Genomic DNA, 14461 nt, shown 5'->3' with positions numbered 1-14461 from the left:
TCTTTTGTGTTAGCGCTGCTCGCATTACGAGTTCTTGCGGGAAGTTATTATCTCACGAGATAATAGCTGACATTTTCCAATAGATGTTTCCCTGAATCACTTAAACCACAAATACTTGTATTTTTGCCAAATACCAATTATTGTGTTCCCTGATGAATATCACAATAATCCCAGCCAGGCTTGTTGTTGGACTTAATTGACTTTGGTAGTGTGTTGCTAATGATTTCCTTTATTATTATTATTATTAATAACAATAATAATAATAATAATAATAATAATAATAATAATAATAATAATAATAATAATAATAATAATAATAATGCACATATATACAAATACAGAAGTACCTCTTACACAAAGGGGTCTAACCTTGACATTGCATAAACTCTATGAGACATATATTTAGTTAGTTATTGGTATATATTTTATTGTGCCATTTTAATGCTACTTCTTAGTGGACAGCAACATGGAATGTCTAACTGGACCTTATTTCCGTCCACCTTGACAACATACATACAACTTGGTTATGACCTGTCCTTCGGTCCGCACTTTTATGTGTCAAACCTGGTATGTACTTTATTTGTATGAACTTTCCTCAAATCATAAAGATTGCCACAAGATAAGCTCTTCTTAAAACCATGGTTTTTGCCCAATAATATGATTTGAGGAACATGAATTGCATCTCTCTCTATCTACCCTCCTCTCTCTCTCTCTCTCTCTCTCTCTCTCTCTCTCTCTCTCTCTCTCTCTCTCTCTCTCTCTCTCTATTTTCCTTTTTCAGCTCAGTAAACTCAAAGTGCAGATTCGAGTAATTGTGTTGTGGCAGATTCCAACCCCTCTGGAGAGTTTAGAACTGGCTGGTTCCCTGTGTTGTGCTGTTTACTGCACTTCTCCTCAGGTGCAGAAGTCATCCCCATTTCTAAACTGCTGAGTTGAAAGAATGAGTCATCTTGTCTGGGAACATGAAAAGTCAAATTAGAAGCTGCCACCCATTCTGAGCCAATAAAAACATCTGAATGAATCGAACGCAGTGCACTGATACTCATGGCCCCACCGCCCCTGGAAGCCATATTCAATCTTTTGAATCCAAGAGTAAATAAACACAGTAGAAACCTGTTTCCCACATACAGCCATTAACAACTAACCACTATTCATTAACCTTGAGGTTATTTCCATTCGCATTTTTATATTCGGACAAAGAATATTAGCATTTAAAATGCACCCAAGGAAGAAAATAAATACCACACCTTCCTCTTAAGTCATAAAAGAAACCTGTTATCAGGAAATGTATCTTGATGCTTGGCAGTGGTACTGTATTTATGCACAGGCTTTTAGTGGTTTGAATCTGAATGGATTCCACAAAGACCAATGTGACAATTTGAAAGGAAATGTTTTGTGTAACGTGGTCCCATCTGTCTCAGTATACAATATGGTAGGAATTAAGCTATGCCTCCTAATGTCACAACAGGTTGGTGTCCTGAGAACCAGCATTAGTATAAAAAGAGGGAGAAGCCTCAGTGTTGCTGTCCTATAGTTATCTCACATTTGGTGTCGTCCAATTTCTTTATAGCAGCTAGCATGGTTTAAGTTCATCAGTATTTGTGCATAAAACAGAATCAGTTATGACATTATTTTTAGATCTCTCCTGTTCTGGTGCCTTTAATTATGGATAACCTTTTAGTATAAAATAAGGTGACTTTATATCCTCAATAGAAGAATAGCATGGGTCCATCGCCTGCTGAATTGCTTGCCATCCCTGCTGTCTTTTTAAGACTTCTATATTTGTTCTATCCTGTTTTCTTCAGTATACAATGTTTTAAAAATAATAAACAGCCTACAGCCCTTGTAAATTAACTGGCAGTACCATATATATATATATATATATATATATATATATATATATATATATATATATATTAGCTTTTTCATAATGGCCTGCGAGTATACCAGATATTTTTATCGCTCACATTGGTTGGATCTAGTCGGGTTTGTGGATGAAGATAGAAAGCTGGTGGATTCTTCAGACATTTCATTATATATTTCTCCAGTGACTTGAGATGTAGCAGTTTTGGATCATCAGGGGACTTAAAAATCATATTTTTAAAACATTACCATTTTAAATTACTCCTTCATGTTTTATTGCAGTACAGACATAGTGCACTAGGGCTTAATCGGCTCCTTCCATTTTCGACAGGCTGTTTACAGTGAGAGATGGTGTTTTTAGAGGCACATATTGTACAGCCAAGTCAGGAATTTGCTATTTTAACAAAACAATGTGGCACACGTTTGCTTTTTTATTTGAATTGTTATGTTACTTTAATATAACTATTTAACTAATGAAACTCAAAGATAATACAGCGTGCATAAAAAATCCAAGATGGACTTCCGGACAAATAATGAGCGAATGAAAGTTTTTGTTTCAGATATCTTTAAGTTGGGTTAAAACTGATTAATACAATTCTATTTGAATTTATTTCTGTTTAACCCTTTGCGGTCCTATGTCGGACCTGGTCCGACATTGCAATTATTCCTATCCGGTCCAATGTCGGACCCTGTCCGACATCATCAAAAAGACGCAAAAAACGGGGTTCTAGTCGTTTTTTCTCCGGAAAAAGCCGAGAAAACCATTAAATGGCCGAGTGGGAGCGACAGGAGCCAAGACAAGCCGAAAAAAAAAAAAAAAGGGGCGTATCTCATGATTAGTCATACTTGCCCCTGGCATCAGATAACAGTGGCCATAAGGAAACAAGCTGGCTGTGACTGCATCAGCGCTTAGAGAATATCACGGACATTTGCAGAGCTTTTTTCAGATGTTATAGTAATAAAATTATGACTTGAATCGCATTATTGATGCGTTTGGTGATAAAACGAGTGATCAGGAGATGATTGATCGGTATGTACGACTATTATTATTATTATTATTATTTATTTATTAGCATATGTGAAAGCTATAGCGAACGAAAGGGTGGGGCGGGGCTGGAGATGCCTAGTGAGTGCGTTGTTGATATGCAGGGCCTTTTAAACCCGTTTGACTGTGGAAAAAAAATACTTTTAAACAGCGCGTCTAAAATTAACTGCGCGTGTGAAAATAAATTGGACCTGACGCGCACTTAATAAATGGACTGCAAAGGGTTAAATAAAAAAATACGTCTGACCACCGTGCTAGTAGCAGTAGGTTTTTCAGTTTGTTCGACAGCATTCCTCTCTGTACTACTTTATTGTGGGTAGACATCTCAGAGGTGCTCGTATTATATTCCGGGAAGTTTTGACTTACCCATTTTTTCAATTAACATGTTATTAAAAAGGTGGAAATTTACTTCAAACGATCATTACATGCAATGTCTTAACTATCCGATTCTTGACTTTCTTCAGGTGTAGTGGGCTAGTCGACGAAACACCAAGGATGGAAGGTGCCCACTTGAAGACCCCAGAGAAGTACCCTACTCAGCTCAGTCCAGACGGTTGTCATGCTGATGCGCTAGGGAGGCCGCACTGTGGTTAATCTCTCTACTCCTTTACTACCTACCATACAGATACATAAGCAGGTCCCCCATGAACTGAATTTTGAACCTGTGCTAAAGAAAGTCAGTACACGGATCCTCACAATTAGTGAGTAGTACATGTGAACAGTATAGTGTGTTCAAGATCTGTACACCTGTTCATATTACTGTTGAAATTATCTAACATAACAATGTCTCAACTAAAGTTTACTTGCTGACATTTATCAGTCATCGGACATGCCAACCAGAAATATTACATTTATACTGTCTACAAAGGTATGTTCCATTGTTTCCTGTAAATGACTGATACACTGAATGGGTCAGTACAACCAAAAGACAAATTCACCAAAAAATAGTTTTTAAATTAAAAATGCTACATTCTGTAAACAAAATCAAAGTATCAATCTGGCACAAACTGTGAATTCCGCAATGCACCATGCAGCCCTCTATGAATGTAAAATGAATCCAAAACCATAACAACATACCTTTATATGAAAGTTACTTTTGGAGACTGTAACTAGGGTGAAGAACAAAATAGTCAAATAGTCAAGGTAAAAATAGTCGACTAGTCACCACTTAAAAATAAATCTATAAATCCTTTGCTACTTTGAGTGCGATTAAAAAACTACCAGTTTCCGAGTTTGACTGTCACTTCTCTAGTCGACTATTTGGTTGTACAGTGTTCCCTGGGGAGCACAGCTGCTTATGCACCCACATCACACTTTATTAGACAAAAGGGGCAAAACAAAAGGGTTGGCTTCAGCCATTTACACCTCTCTTTTAAAGACCTCGTACACACCTCTAACAGTTATTGCCATACGGGGTAGAGCTGCACCCATTGTCAGGGCATTATTGTAAGGTCCTGTGGGGTGAAGTCCATAGGAGAAAGGGGGGTACCAATGGGGTGGGGGGGGGGGGGGGGGGGGGGGAGTGGGTGTTGGGTGGGATGGGGTGGGGTTGGTTTGTGTTACGGTGTGCTATGTACTTCTGTACTTTTCTTCTTTTCTAAATAAATAAAAAAAAACATTTGTGTAGCAGGGCGGTAGAAAGCCCTGTATATTTATTTGTTATTTATTTTTAGAACAGGGTCTCCCCTTCCGCCCCTGTGTTATTTTATGTTTGTTTTATGATTTATATATATATATATATATATGACGGTGTAGCCGCATCGTTTGTTATTGTTTTGTTTTGTTTCAGCGTGTTCTGGCAGAGGCGAGGTTGGTCACTCGTCCTCTGCCAGGAGTAATTAAAAACCTCGTGCAGAAGGTGGCCATCTCCCGAATTAATTAAGTGATTAATTTGTTGCTAAATCGGGAGATGGTCACCGGCATATAAACCTGAAGCTCTCTCGGTTCCGGGTGGTGTGTGTTTGGAGGAGGAACAAGAGCGAGTGAGATGCGAGAGAGAGATTTAGAATAGGTAATACAGGATCAGTGAAAGCGATTGCTCAGCCATTAATTTGGTAGTCATGGTGAAACCTGAGCCATCCACATAATAGATATAAGGCAGGGGTCCCCAAACTTTTTTTACCAAAGGGCCATATACAAACTTGTACCAGCCCAGGAAAAAAATACTATAGTAAAACTGTAGTGGATTTACTATAGTTTCATCACAGTAACTTATCATTGTATTTTTGCGGAAACTATAGTTTTACCATTATAGTATTTACTATAGTTTAACTATAGCATCTTTAATTACCGGTATATGTACTATAGTTTACTGATGTATTTACAGTAGTCAATACTACTTTGTTGACTATGCTTGCTGTATTAAAAAGTATGACTAATATTATAGTATTAACTTTCTCTGGAATAAGATGAGATCCCAGAATCAACACAGAGGTACTAGTTGGAACAAAAGACCATGATGCTGGTGAAAACTTAAAACACGAAGGAAAGGTGTTTTGGGGTTCGACAGGACTCTTAGACAGAGATATCGTTCCAAGCACTTCTTGTCTAATTTTTATTTAACCAAGTTGCAGTTTAACAAATTGTGTACAAACAAAGCACAACAGATCAGCGGCCAGTTGTGTTGTGTCACCGCGATAACAACTGCCTGTGTATGTCATCATGTTTTTATTGGTTGGATTCCCTAGCAACTTGAATGGAGCGTGCTGCCAGTTTGCCCGCTGATCCAATGGGAATGGAGGTTAGAAGAGAGTGTCTGTGAATGTTCTGTCTCTGTTCCTGCCTGTTTCTGTGTGTTCTTGGTAGTGTGAGAGTGCTTAGATCGCATAGCTTTCAATCTGAGTAATTTTTTATAGAAATTTTCCACAACATTAGCGGGCCGGTGTGACAGAGAGAGGAAGAATTTGAACTGTAAATCTCCCTCCCGTCCAGAAAGGGCGCTGTGTAAGGTTGGTGGTATACTTCCTCCTAGATGGGCAGCCTTGACGGTAGGCGGAAACAGGAAGGTGACCATATTAGGTGGAGCGCGTAGTTGCACGTACCCGGAAGGACTCCGTTGCAATCTACTGGAGAAACCATGGCGACGGGTTGATTGCAGGGAGGAGCTTTGGGTACAAAGGGGAAGCAGCTACGTCAGTACAGCCCCTTTGCGCTGACAATGCAATTCAGCCGGAGCTTGTGTTTGTTGCTGTTTTTGTGTTTTATGTTATAGAAGAGGAGTAAGAGTCGGGAGCTGCAGCCACGGAGCCAACATCAAACCCGGAGCACGTCCCTCACAGCACAGCGTAGCACAGCACAGCACAGCACAGCACAGCACAGCACAGCACAGCACCAACACTCACCACGATCCCGGAGGAAAGGAGCACAGTTTTGAGCACGGAGGATTGGGGTTTAGGAGTGAGTTTCTTTTGTTTAATCAGGACTGTAAACCTGCCATCTTCCCCCCGATACCATTGCTGGTAAAGGGGTGGCTTTCCCATGTTATTGCACCACTCACATCCTGATCACCTCTGGTCATGAAAGTTGCACGGGATGGATTTGGCCCGCAGGCCATAGTTTGGGGACCCCTGATATAAGGGATGTTTATAAGGCACGGCAGAGATCTACATATAATTTGAAAACAATATGAAAACCTCTTGCAGGCATTTTGCTAACAGCTATGGCTTCTTGAAAGCTTAAAATAGAATAACTGAAGGAAAATGAAGCAATTAGCACTTCAAATGTGCAAACAAAACAAAACCACCAACATGAACAGCAAAGCAAATACAGACAAGTATTTGCCAACACATTATTGTCACTATCTTCACAGCAACAGAAAAGTTAGACTACTCAGTGTCAGGACTATAAAGTGTGAAAAAACTTTAACCCACTGCACACCCAAGCATTGTTGCAGAAGCATCTACTCAAGAATACTTAAAGAAACAAGGGAAGTCATCTCCAGGGAGCTGGCAGAGATTTTTGAGAGATATTTCCTTTTCTATGTTTTAAGTTATTATGTATTAACACAAGAACCGCCATGTGGGTCAGTTTGACCCATTTTGCATTTAAAATGTTAATTACTCTTAAGTTGTAAATCGTATGTGTATGTCTGTTTTTGACTTTTCCTAAATATATGAATTAAATATCCTGACAGTGTTTCATAGCCAGAATCGCAAAAATGATAAAGTTATAAACAGTTCTACCAGAACCGCCACGTGGGTCAATTTGACCCATGCATTACAGTACATGTATCTTTTTTAATATAATGTAAGATATTATATTTTTTTTGTAAATGCAGCAAACAAGACACGCCTCCTCCTCCTAGCACACATGTTTTTTTATTTTTTATTTCAAGCCTTTCTTTGATTGTAGACTGACTACGAGACAGAGATTGCTATGATTGTGGATTTGTCAAGATGCAAACTCAGTGAAAGCCTAGTTGCTTATTTTTCAATGTACCTGGGAGACAACAATCTTTCGTTTTGTTCCTGAAATGCAACTGGGAATATATCAGAAGGAAATATTTAATCTTGAAAGTAGTCATTTTGATTGGAATACGACAAGCTGCACTCAGCAAACTGAAATGACAGGTAGGATAACAACTTATGTGCCTAATATGAAATGTATGTTATATATTCTTTTTTTATATTACTGTTAGAAAAAAAAAACATTTCAGTTTTACAGGTTTGTATGTACCAGTTTACACGTGTTTCCACAATAGTGTTCAATGGAACTGCGTCTCTGTTTACACACAGCTCCTGGATGCAGGCACAGTCAGCTGGCAGACGCATGCGCTCCTCCATAGAGCACAATGCAGCCGTCACACCGGAAGTAGTGTTATATTTTCTTTTTATGTAGTATTAGAAACAATGATTTCGGTTTTATAGTTTTGTGTGTACAGACCGTTTCTTTTGAAATGTGTATTTTATAATTTTTTTCACTGTTTGTAGTCGTGCTGTATATGCGCTCATTTTGAAAATAAAGCCTTTATGTTCAATTTTCCATTTAAATACAGTGTTTCTGCGATGCAAATGTTAGATATGATGTTCATGAATAAAACTTTTGAGTTGTATCTGATAGTAGTCTTTCATTTTCATAACGAAGCAGTTTAAAATGTATGGGTCAAAGTGACCCACGTGGTGGTTCTAGGTTGCTCAAATATCCGGCGGTTCTAGTGTTAATACAATTAGAACAAAAGCTCTTGAAAACATGTTTACTGAACATCACAAAACACAGCTTTCCTTCATATAAACAATAACTGAGTACAAATAACAACCTGACAGTGTAATTTAATACAGAAACTGTTGTGATAAAACCAGTTAAAACCACTCAAATTTGTTTTTGGTTTTTTTAATTAAGTAGTCGCCAATTGTTTTTATCATTTTCTCCCCAGTTTGAAATAACCAATTATGGACAAACTGAGGACAACGCAGCGCTGGGCAGCTGTGGCAGGATGGCTTGCAGTGGTGAGGTGTGGTGACGTCACGGACCAGGAAGTACAGAAACCAAAACAGTGGATGGGCGGGTGAAACTGAACGCAACGGCGTTCAGCTGATTTTATTAAATCAATAAACCAAAATATATAAAGAAACAAAACACAACAAAACAAAAGGGCACGTTGGCCAAACAAATAGAAATAAACAAATAAGCAGATACTTAGCAGTTGTTTCTCTTCTTCGCCTCGCTCTCTCCACTCCCCGTACTCTCCTCTGTACACTCCACCCCGCAGCACGGACAGCTGCGGGTTCTTATACTCTGGCCGAGGGGTTAACTAGCTGTTAATTATCTTATTACCCCTCGGCCACAGTCTGCACGAGTTTAGTAAGGATGCGTGATCAGCGCCGCAAACAAAAATACAAATAATAATAAATAAATATATAGGGGCAGGACACTCCGCCACAGCACAGGGCTCGCTGGTGCTCGGTGAGCCTAGGACACCCTGGCCGACCTAAGCCCCCCCCCCTCGGGCGGCGCTTGGCCAATTGTGCGCCGCCCCCTGGGAGCTCCCATCCATGGTCGGCAGTGGAATAGTCTGGACTCGAACCGGCGACGTCCAGGCTATAGGGCGCATTCTGCACTCCACGCGGAGCGCCTTTACCGGATGCGCCACTCAGGAGCCCAAAACCACTCAAATTTGATCTGCCATTATCTGTTTGCCTTCCTTGTATCAATTTGATAATAAATATTTTTTCCTTTACTTCCTGGTTTTCACTTTGCTTGTTTCCATAGAAACACTTTGCTCTCCCAATGAATTGTTGGATTGTAGTCCTGGGCAAGATTTAACCTCTGATTAAACTTGACAAACAAATACATATCCCAGTATTCAATTTAAAGAAGAGCAAAGGAAAAATGACATGTACAATGACATGTCCATTAGCTTGTTTTGCAAAATATTTTGTATCAGTTTAAGGCCACTTCTGCGGTACAGCAGTAAAAAAAATGTCAGTGCCCTGGGTGAAAAAAAAATCACTTACAAGCGGCTTTTTAAATCACTGCAGAAGTTCATTCTCAATATTGTATAGATGAGTGAAATTCATCTTTTCTTGCCGTGAAATTAACACATTTTAATAGGCTTAAAAGGAATTACTCGGAAAATCTGAGTATTTGCACAGCCCATTATGGGAGCATATCTCATTGTAGAAGACGACAAACATGGATTCAGAAAAGACTGATCCTGTTTGAATAATCTCCTGGACTTCTTTGAAACAAACAGAAAGTACAACTGGTTGAAACACAACAAGCATGGAGTACTTCTAAAGGGAGTAATGCAGCGCCTTCCAGACCAGGTCTTTGTTCCAACAATGTTCTTAATTGTTTAATTAAACCTCCATTCAGGTACTAAATCAGTTATTTGTTTCATTATACCTGTTAAATCTGATGCATAATGGCCCTTCGGGAACAGAGTTGCCTATGCCAAAACTAATTCCAGAGCTAAAAGGGACTGTATGAATTATGATTCTCAAGAAAGATTGGGGGAATTTAACCCATTTAGCCCTGGAACAAAGAAGGGTTAGGGGGCTGAATTGAAGTCTCTAAAAAAATTTTATTTTTTTTATTATTTTTTTTTATCTGTGATTAATAATAATAAACTGAATATAACTCAAATAAACTTCTTAGTCTAGTTGTTACACTTAACGAAAAACTGACAAAAATCAAAAAATGTGACCTTTCAAAATCTAACTCTAAATATTGTATGTATTGTATTATGGCTTCCGGTAGACTGTGATATCATTTTGTAGTTTCTTTGATTACATGATGTCAATGTCTCAATCATAAAATTCTAGGTGATGCAAAGCTTTTGGCCATACCTGTACACTTGTAACCTGCACTTTCCCTTTGTTATAGAAATTGTTCCCATTGCCTAGTGCAGTGGTGCGCAAACTTTGTAAATGCCGCCCCCCTTTTTTAACATACATTTTGTTGCCCTCCCCCACACATTTTAAAACATTAGACCTTAACTTTATATTTTAACAGTTGTTTATTTTCTCGATTTCGTGTAAATCGCGTATTTTTTCCTTAACCACAAAAAGTCCAGATTTAGCCAACATTTGTAACAAATAAATCAGTGAAAAAATACATGTAACTTAAAACTTTTTTTTAAACTTGCCCATTCAACATTTACCTAACATAAATCTGAAAAACATTATGCACACGGGGAGCGAAGCAAATGACACGAATACAGCACGAGTACAAAAAAACAAAAAAACAACTGTAGCTAGTCTCCTTTTGCTCCTTTTGTGGAGACGAAATAAAATAAATAAAGCACACACTAAAATAAAGGAAACAGTTCGGGGAATACCACAGGCGTGTTAAAGAGCTAATGTGATTATTATTACTGGTAAACATTATTAAAACAAAGAAGAGTCATTTTACAGAAACACGAAACCAGTGTGTGGCACTCCCCGTCACTTTGACTAAAATGAAGGTGAAATGAGGAGAGATAGCATACCATCAATTTCCAATTGTTCTGCTATTTCTTCCCATGTGGTTTCCTTCTTTGTATTGTCTTTCTAACCACAAACACTGGCATCATAAAGAACATTATATTTTTTTAATTTAATAATTTAATTCTCATTGATGTTGATTTTTTTTTTATTTCTGTGGTAATCTCTGCATGAGCGAGACACTGACAGCTTGACAGCCACTACCTTTGGCCTTATTTCTGATTGGTCCATTGCCACACGAACAGCGCGTAGCTTAAATACAAATAAAACAAATGTATTTCTATGTTTGCTCGCTTCATTCGCGCCGCTCGCTTTGCTTGCAGTGTGCATTACTCCATTTAAATCAATAGTTTTAATTTGTTTTTATTCACTCGCATCGTTTGCGTCCGGTGTGCATAGCCGTTTAACATGGAAGCCCACGCCCATTGACACATTGGATTTGGCACTGTGTGCTGCAGAGTTGTGCTTACACTCCCACTTTTAAGAATGTGTTTGTTAACATTTATGTATTTAGCTAAATCTGGACTTTTTTTGTTAAATCTAGGAAAAAATATGCAATTTACATTAAATCCAGGAAAAAATACCTGTTAAAACATTAGTGCTTTCTTTTTTTTTTTTTACACTTGTGGCCCCTGTTCACTGCAGTTTCACTGACACACTCGCCACTTCAAACATAATATCTCTGGTTCTACAAGTCTTTGCGTGATCATCAACGGCTCATTTGAAAGGTAAGAACTTGGACTCATTAGCTGTCATTTATGTATGTATTTAAAATGTTCTATCCTTTAATTTTTTTTCCAAAACTGCCCATTTCGTCATAGTCGCACCCCCCCTCCCCCCCCCCCCTTACTGACTCTCTGCACCCCCCCACATTGCGCACCACTGGCCTAGTGTAACACAGTGGAGGCTGGGCGCAAACTGGCCACCCCGCACACCACAAGCAGGGGTCTAAACCACGATGCAAAAGTGCTGGGCTCCTTTGCATCTGTGATTTTAGAGCATTTACCTCATCTCAGCTGACCGACAGGGGGACAAGACACAATGCGAAACTACAGTGTGTCACACAACACTGCCCTTTACTGGTAACCTACGCTTTCCCTGTGATAGAGAAACGTTTCCTGTTTACTAGATTACTGTCAGTTCGATAACATTCCCCATTATTATGCGCTGTAGATATAACTTCAGGAATTTTTTAACGGCTCTACAATGTTTAAGTCACTCAGGTTAAATATGCTTGCATTGAATGTACTGTATGGGACAAAAAATGGAAGCATATAAAGAATGTGTTGTAGTACTACTTATATTGGCTAGCTATACTAGTATTCACAAACTTATTTAACCAAATTATAACTCCAGCTTTATGCAATGTATTCCAAAAGGTACAAAGCTATTACATTCAAATACCATCTGTGAGGTTACAGTACTACATTTTATTACTATTTATTTTTACTCCGAAGTGAAATTATAGAATTTAATTTTTTGTGAAAGGAATATAGCAAACAACTTACTAGTTTTGTAACAATAAAATAAAGACATTGATAAATATGGCCAAATCTGTTGAGTCCCAGCAACTTATACTATTGCAATACAATACATCAACATGCATTTAATTTAAATATGCACATTTGCAAGCAAGCTTTGTTTATCTTCCAAGTATATTCCCAGTTACACCACATACTAGTACTATAACATTTGCTGTTACCGTTCCCTTTAAAAAAATGCAAGAAACGCCTGAAAATGTAGTAATTTTCTGTATTTTTAAGTATTAAAACAATTAATTATAATGTGATGTAAAACCTGTATGTGTACATTAAAATCCATATTACATATTGTACCATAATAATGATTTGTTCCTAAATGTACACACATTAATAACTATCCCAAATGCATTTCCAATAGGGAACATGCCAAAAAAAACAAATAAACATCACAACATCATAAAATAATACCTTCAACAACATCTTAAACAAACATCCTGAAATTGAGGACATGCAGTAGGCTAGAGATTTTTCCAACATTCAAAACATATTCAAAACACGTATTCTTTGGATAACACTAGCATTTGTTTTGTGCCACCATTCACACTGAACAAGGTTTATGTAGAATTCACAATACATATAACATAATCTGACTTATTTGCAATCAAAATGAGATCTTTATAACCAGTTTGTATTTTTATAGGTGACATTTATTATTATTATTATTATTATTATTATTATTATTATTATTATTATTATTATTATTATTATTATTATTATGCTTTCTAATACAGTCTTGTATAATGTAGCCTGCATTATATGTTGTTTTAAAGAACTAAAACAGTATTTTAGAATAACAAAAACAAATCATCTTAGCAGATCCTAACAGCAATACAGACCTTGACACTCCATGCTAAGCACCAAGTTGAACTCCCCTGGGCCTTTGCACTGTTTTCTCTTTTAATGAATTCTCAGCGTTGCCACAGCTGCCCTGAACTGTCAGCTGATGTGGTTCGTTATGTAAACACATTGCTATTACCACTCGGTATTTACAGATTCAGTATGAATGAAATGCATAACTTGATTTCTGTTATTCTGGACATATGCCATCCCCTAAAAAATGATTTATCGAACACAGAATAATAAGGAATTAATAAATAAATTTTAAAAATGTAATTAGCTAACCGTTTTGCACTTTTAAAAAAATGTACATACAGTTATTTAAATCGCCAGTAAACAACTAACCATTCTTATAATAAAGACGCGGACGTGCAAAATCTTTACATTGAAAATAATATTGTATTGAGTTAAGGTAAACTAAAAAAAAAAAAAAAAAGTAAATTCTTTACAATATATATTCAGATAACAGGTATTTTAAAAAACATTAAAAAAAAAAAAAAACACATTTCATTAAAAAATGAACTGTACGCCCTGGGTACGCCTAATAGTTCGTGAACAGGTGGTCATGCTAATGGACAACACACACACACACACACACACACACACACACACACACACACACACACACACATCTATCTATCTATCTATTATTATTATTATTATTATTTATTTCTTAGCAGATAGATAGATAGATAGATTGATAGATAGATAGATAGATAGATAGATAGATAGATATACAATTACACCGGGTAAGATTGCGTTAATACTGTATTATCCAAAGAAAACATGACTAGAAACCTCAAAGCATTTGCTTATGGAGCAACAGGCTTCATGCATTTCCTTACCTGCAACAGCATACAATCAAGAAGTACACCACCCGTCGTAGTTATCCAAGTAGTAATTATACCTTTGACTGGTGTGATCTCTGCTTCTTGATCTCTGCTGTTTGCATCTAGACAGTTGCTAACTGTATTCGATCTTCAGCACAAGAAGAGTGTGTTGAAAAGGGAGGAGTCCCAGAGAGAAGCTCGATGCGCTTCCCTGGGAGTGCAGGCTGAAATGAATGAGTAAAGCAGAGGAGGGTCTGTTGCTTGCCGTGGACAGCGTTCAATTCTCTTGTCACAATTACCACAGCCCCGCCCCCTATTTTGGTCAGCTTGTACTGTGCATTTACCAGGTCACACATGTTCAATGTCATTGGCAGTTTATAGAGCCAATACTTAAAACGAGGAAAACTGAAAGAAAATGTAGGA

The 14461-nt window shown here is 37.7% G+C and overlaps 1 protein-coding gene across 1 annotated transcript in view; it reads right to left on the bottom strand.

Annotated features, from left to right (window-relative positions):
• LOC117435368 (leucine-rich repeat-containing protein 3B-like) overlaps positions 1-14141 on the bottom strand; it is a 42868-nt gene extending 28727 nt beyond the window's left edge. Inside the window, exon 1 of the mRNA XM_034058463.3 lies at positions 14054-14141. The gene's annotated coding sequence lies outside the window, so the exon portion shown is untranslated. The remainder of the gene's footprint in view (positions 1-14053) is intronic.
• Between the last annotated feature and the right edge of the window lie 320 nt (positions 14142-14461).

This window comes from Acipenser ruthenus, chromosome 3 (assembly GCF_902713425.1).
Source record: "Acipenser ruthenus chromosome 3, fAciRut3.2 maternal haplotype, whole genome shotgun sequence".
NCBI classification, from domain to species: domain Eukaryota; kingdom Metazoa; phylum Chordata; class Actinopteri; order Acipenseriformes; family Acipenseridae; genus Acipenser; species Acipenser ruthenus.
Note: the sequence above shows the minus strand (reverse complement) of the source record. Positions and strands in the feature narration are given on the sequence as shown.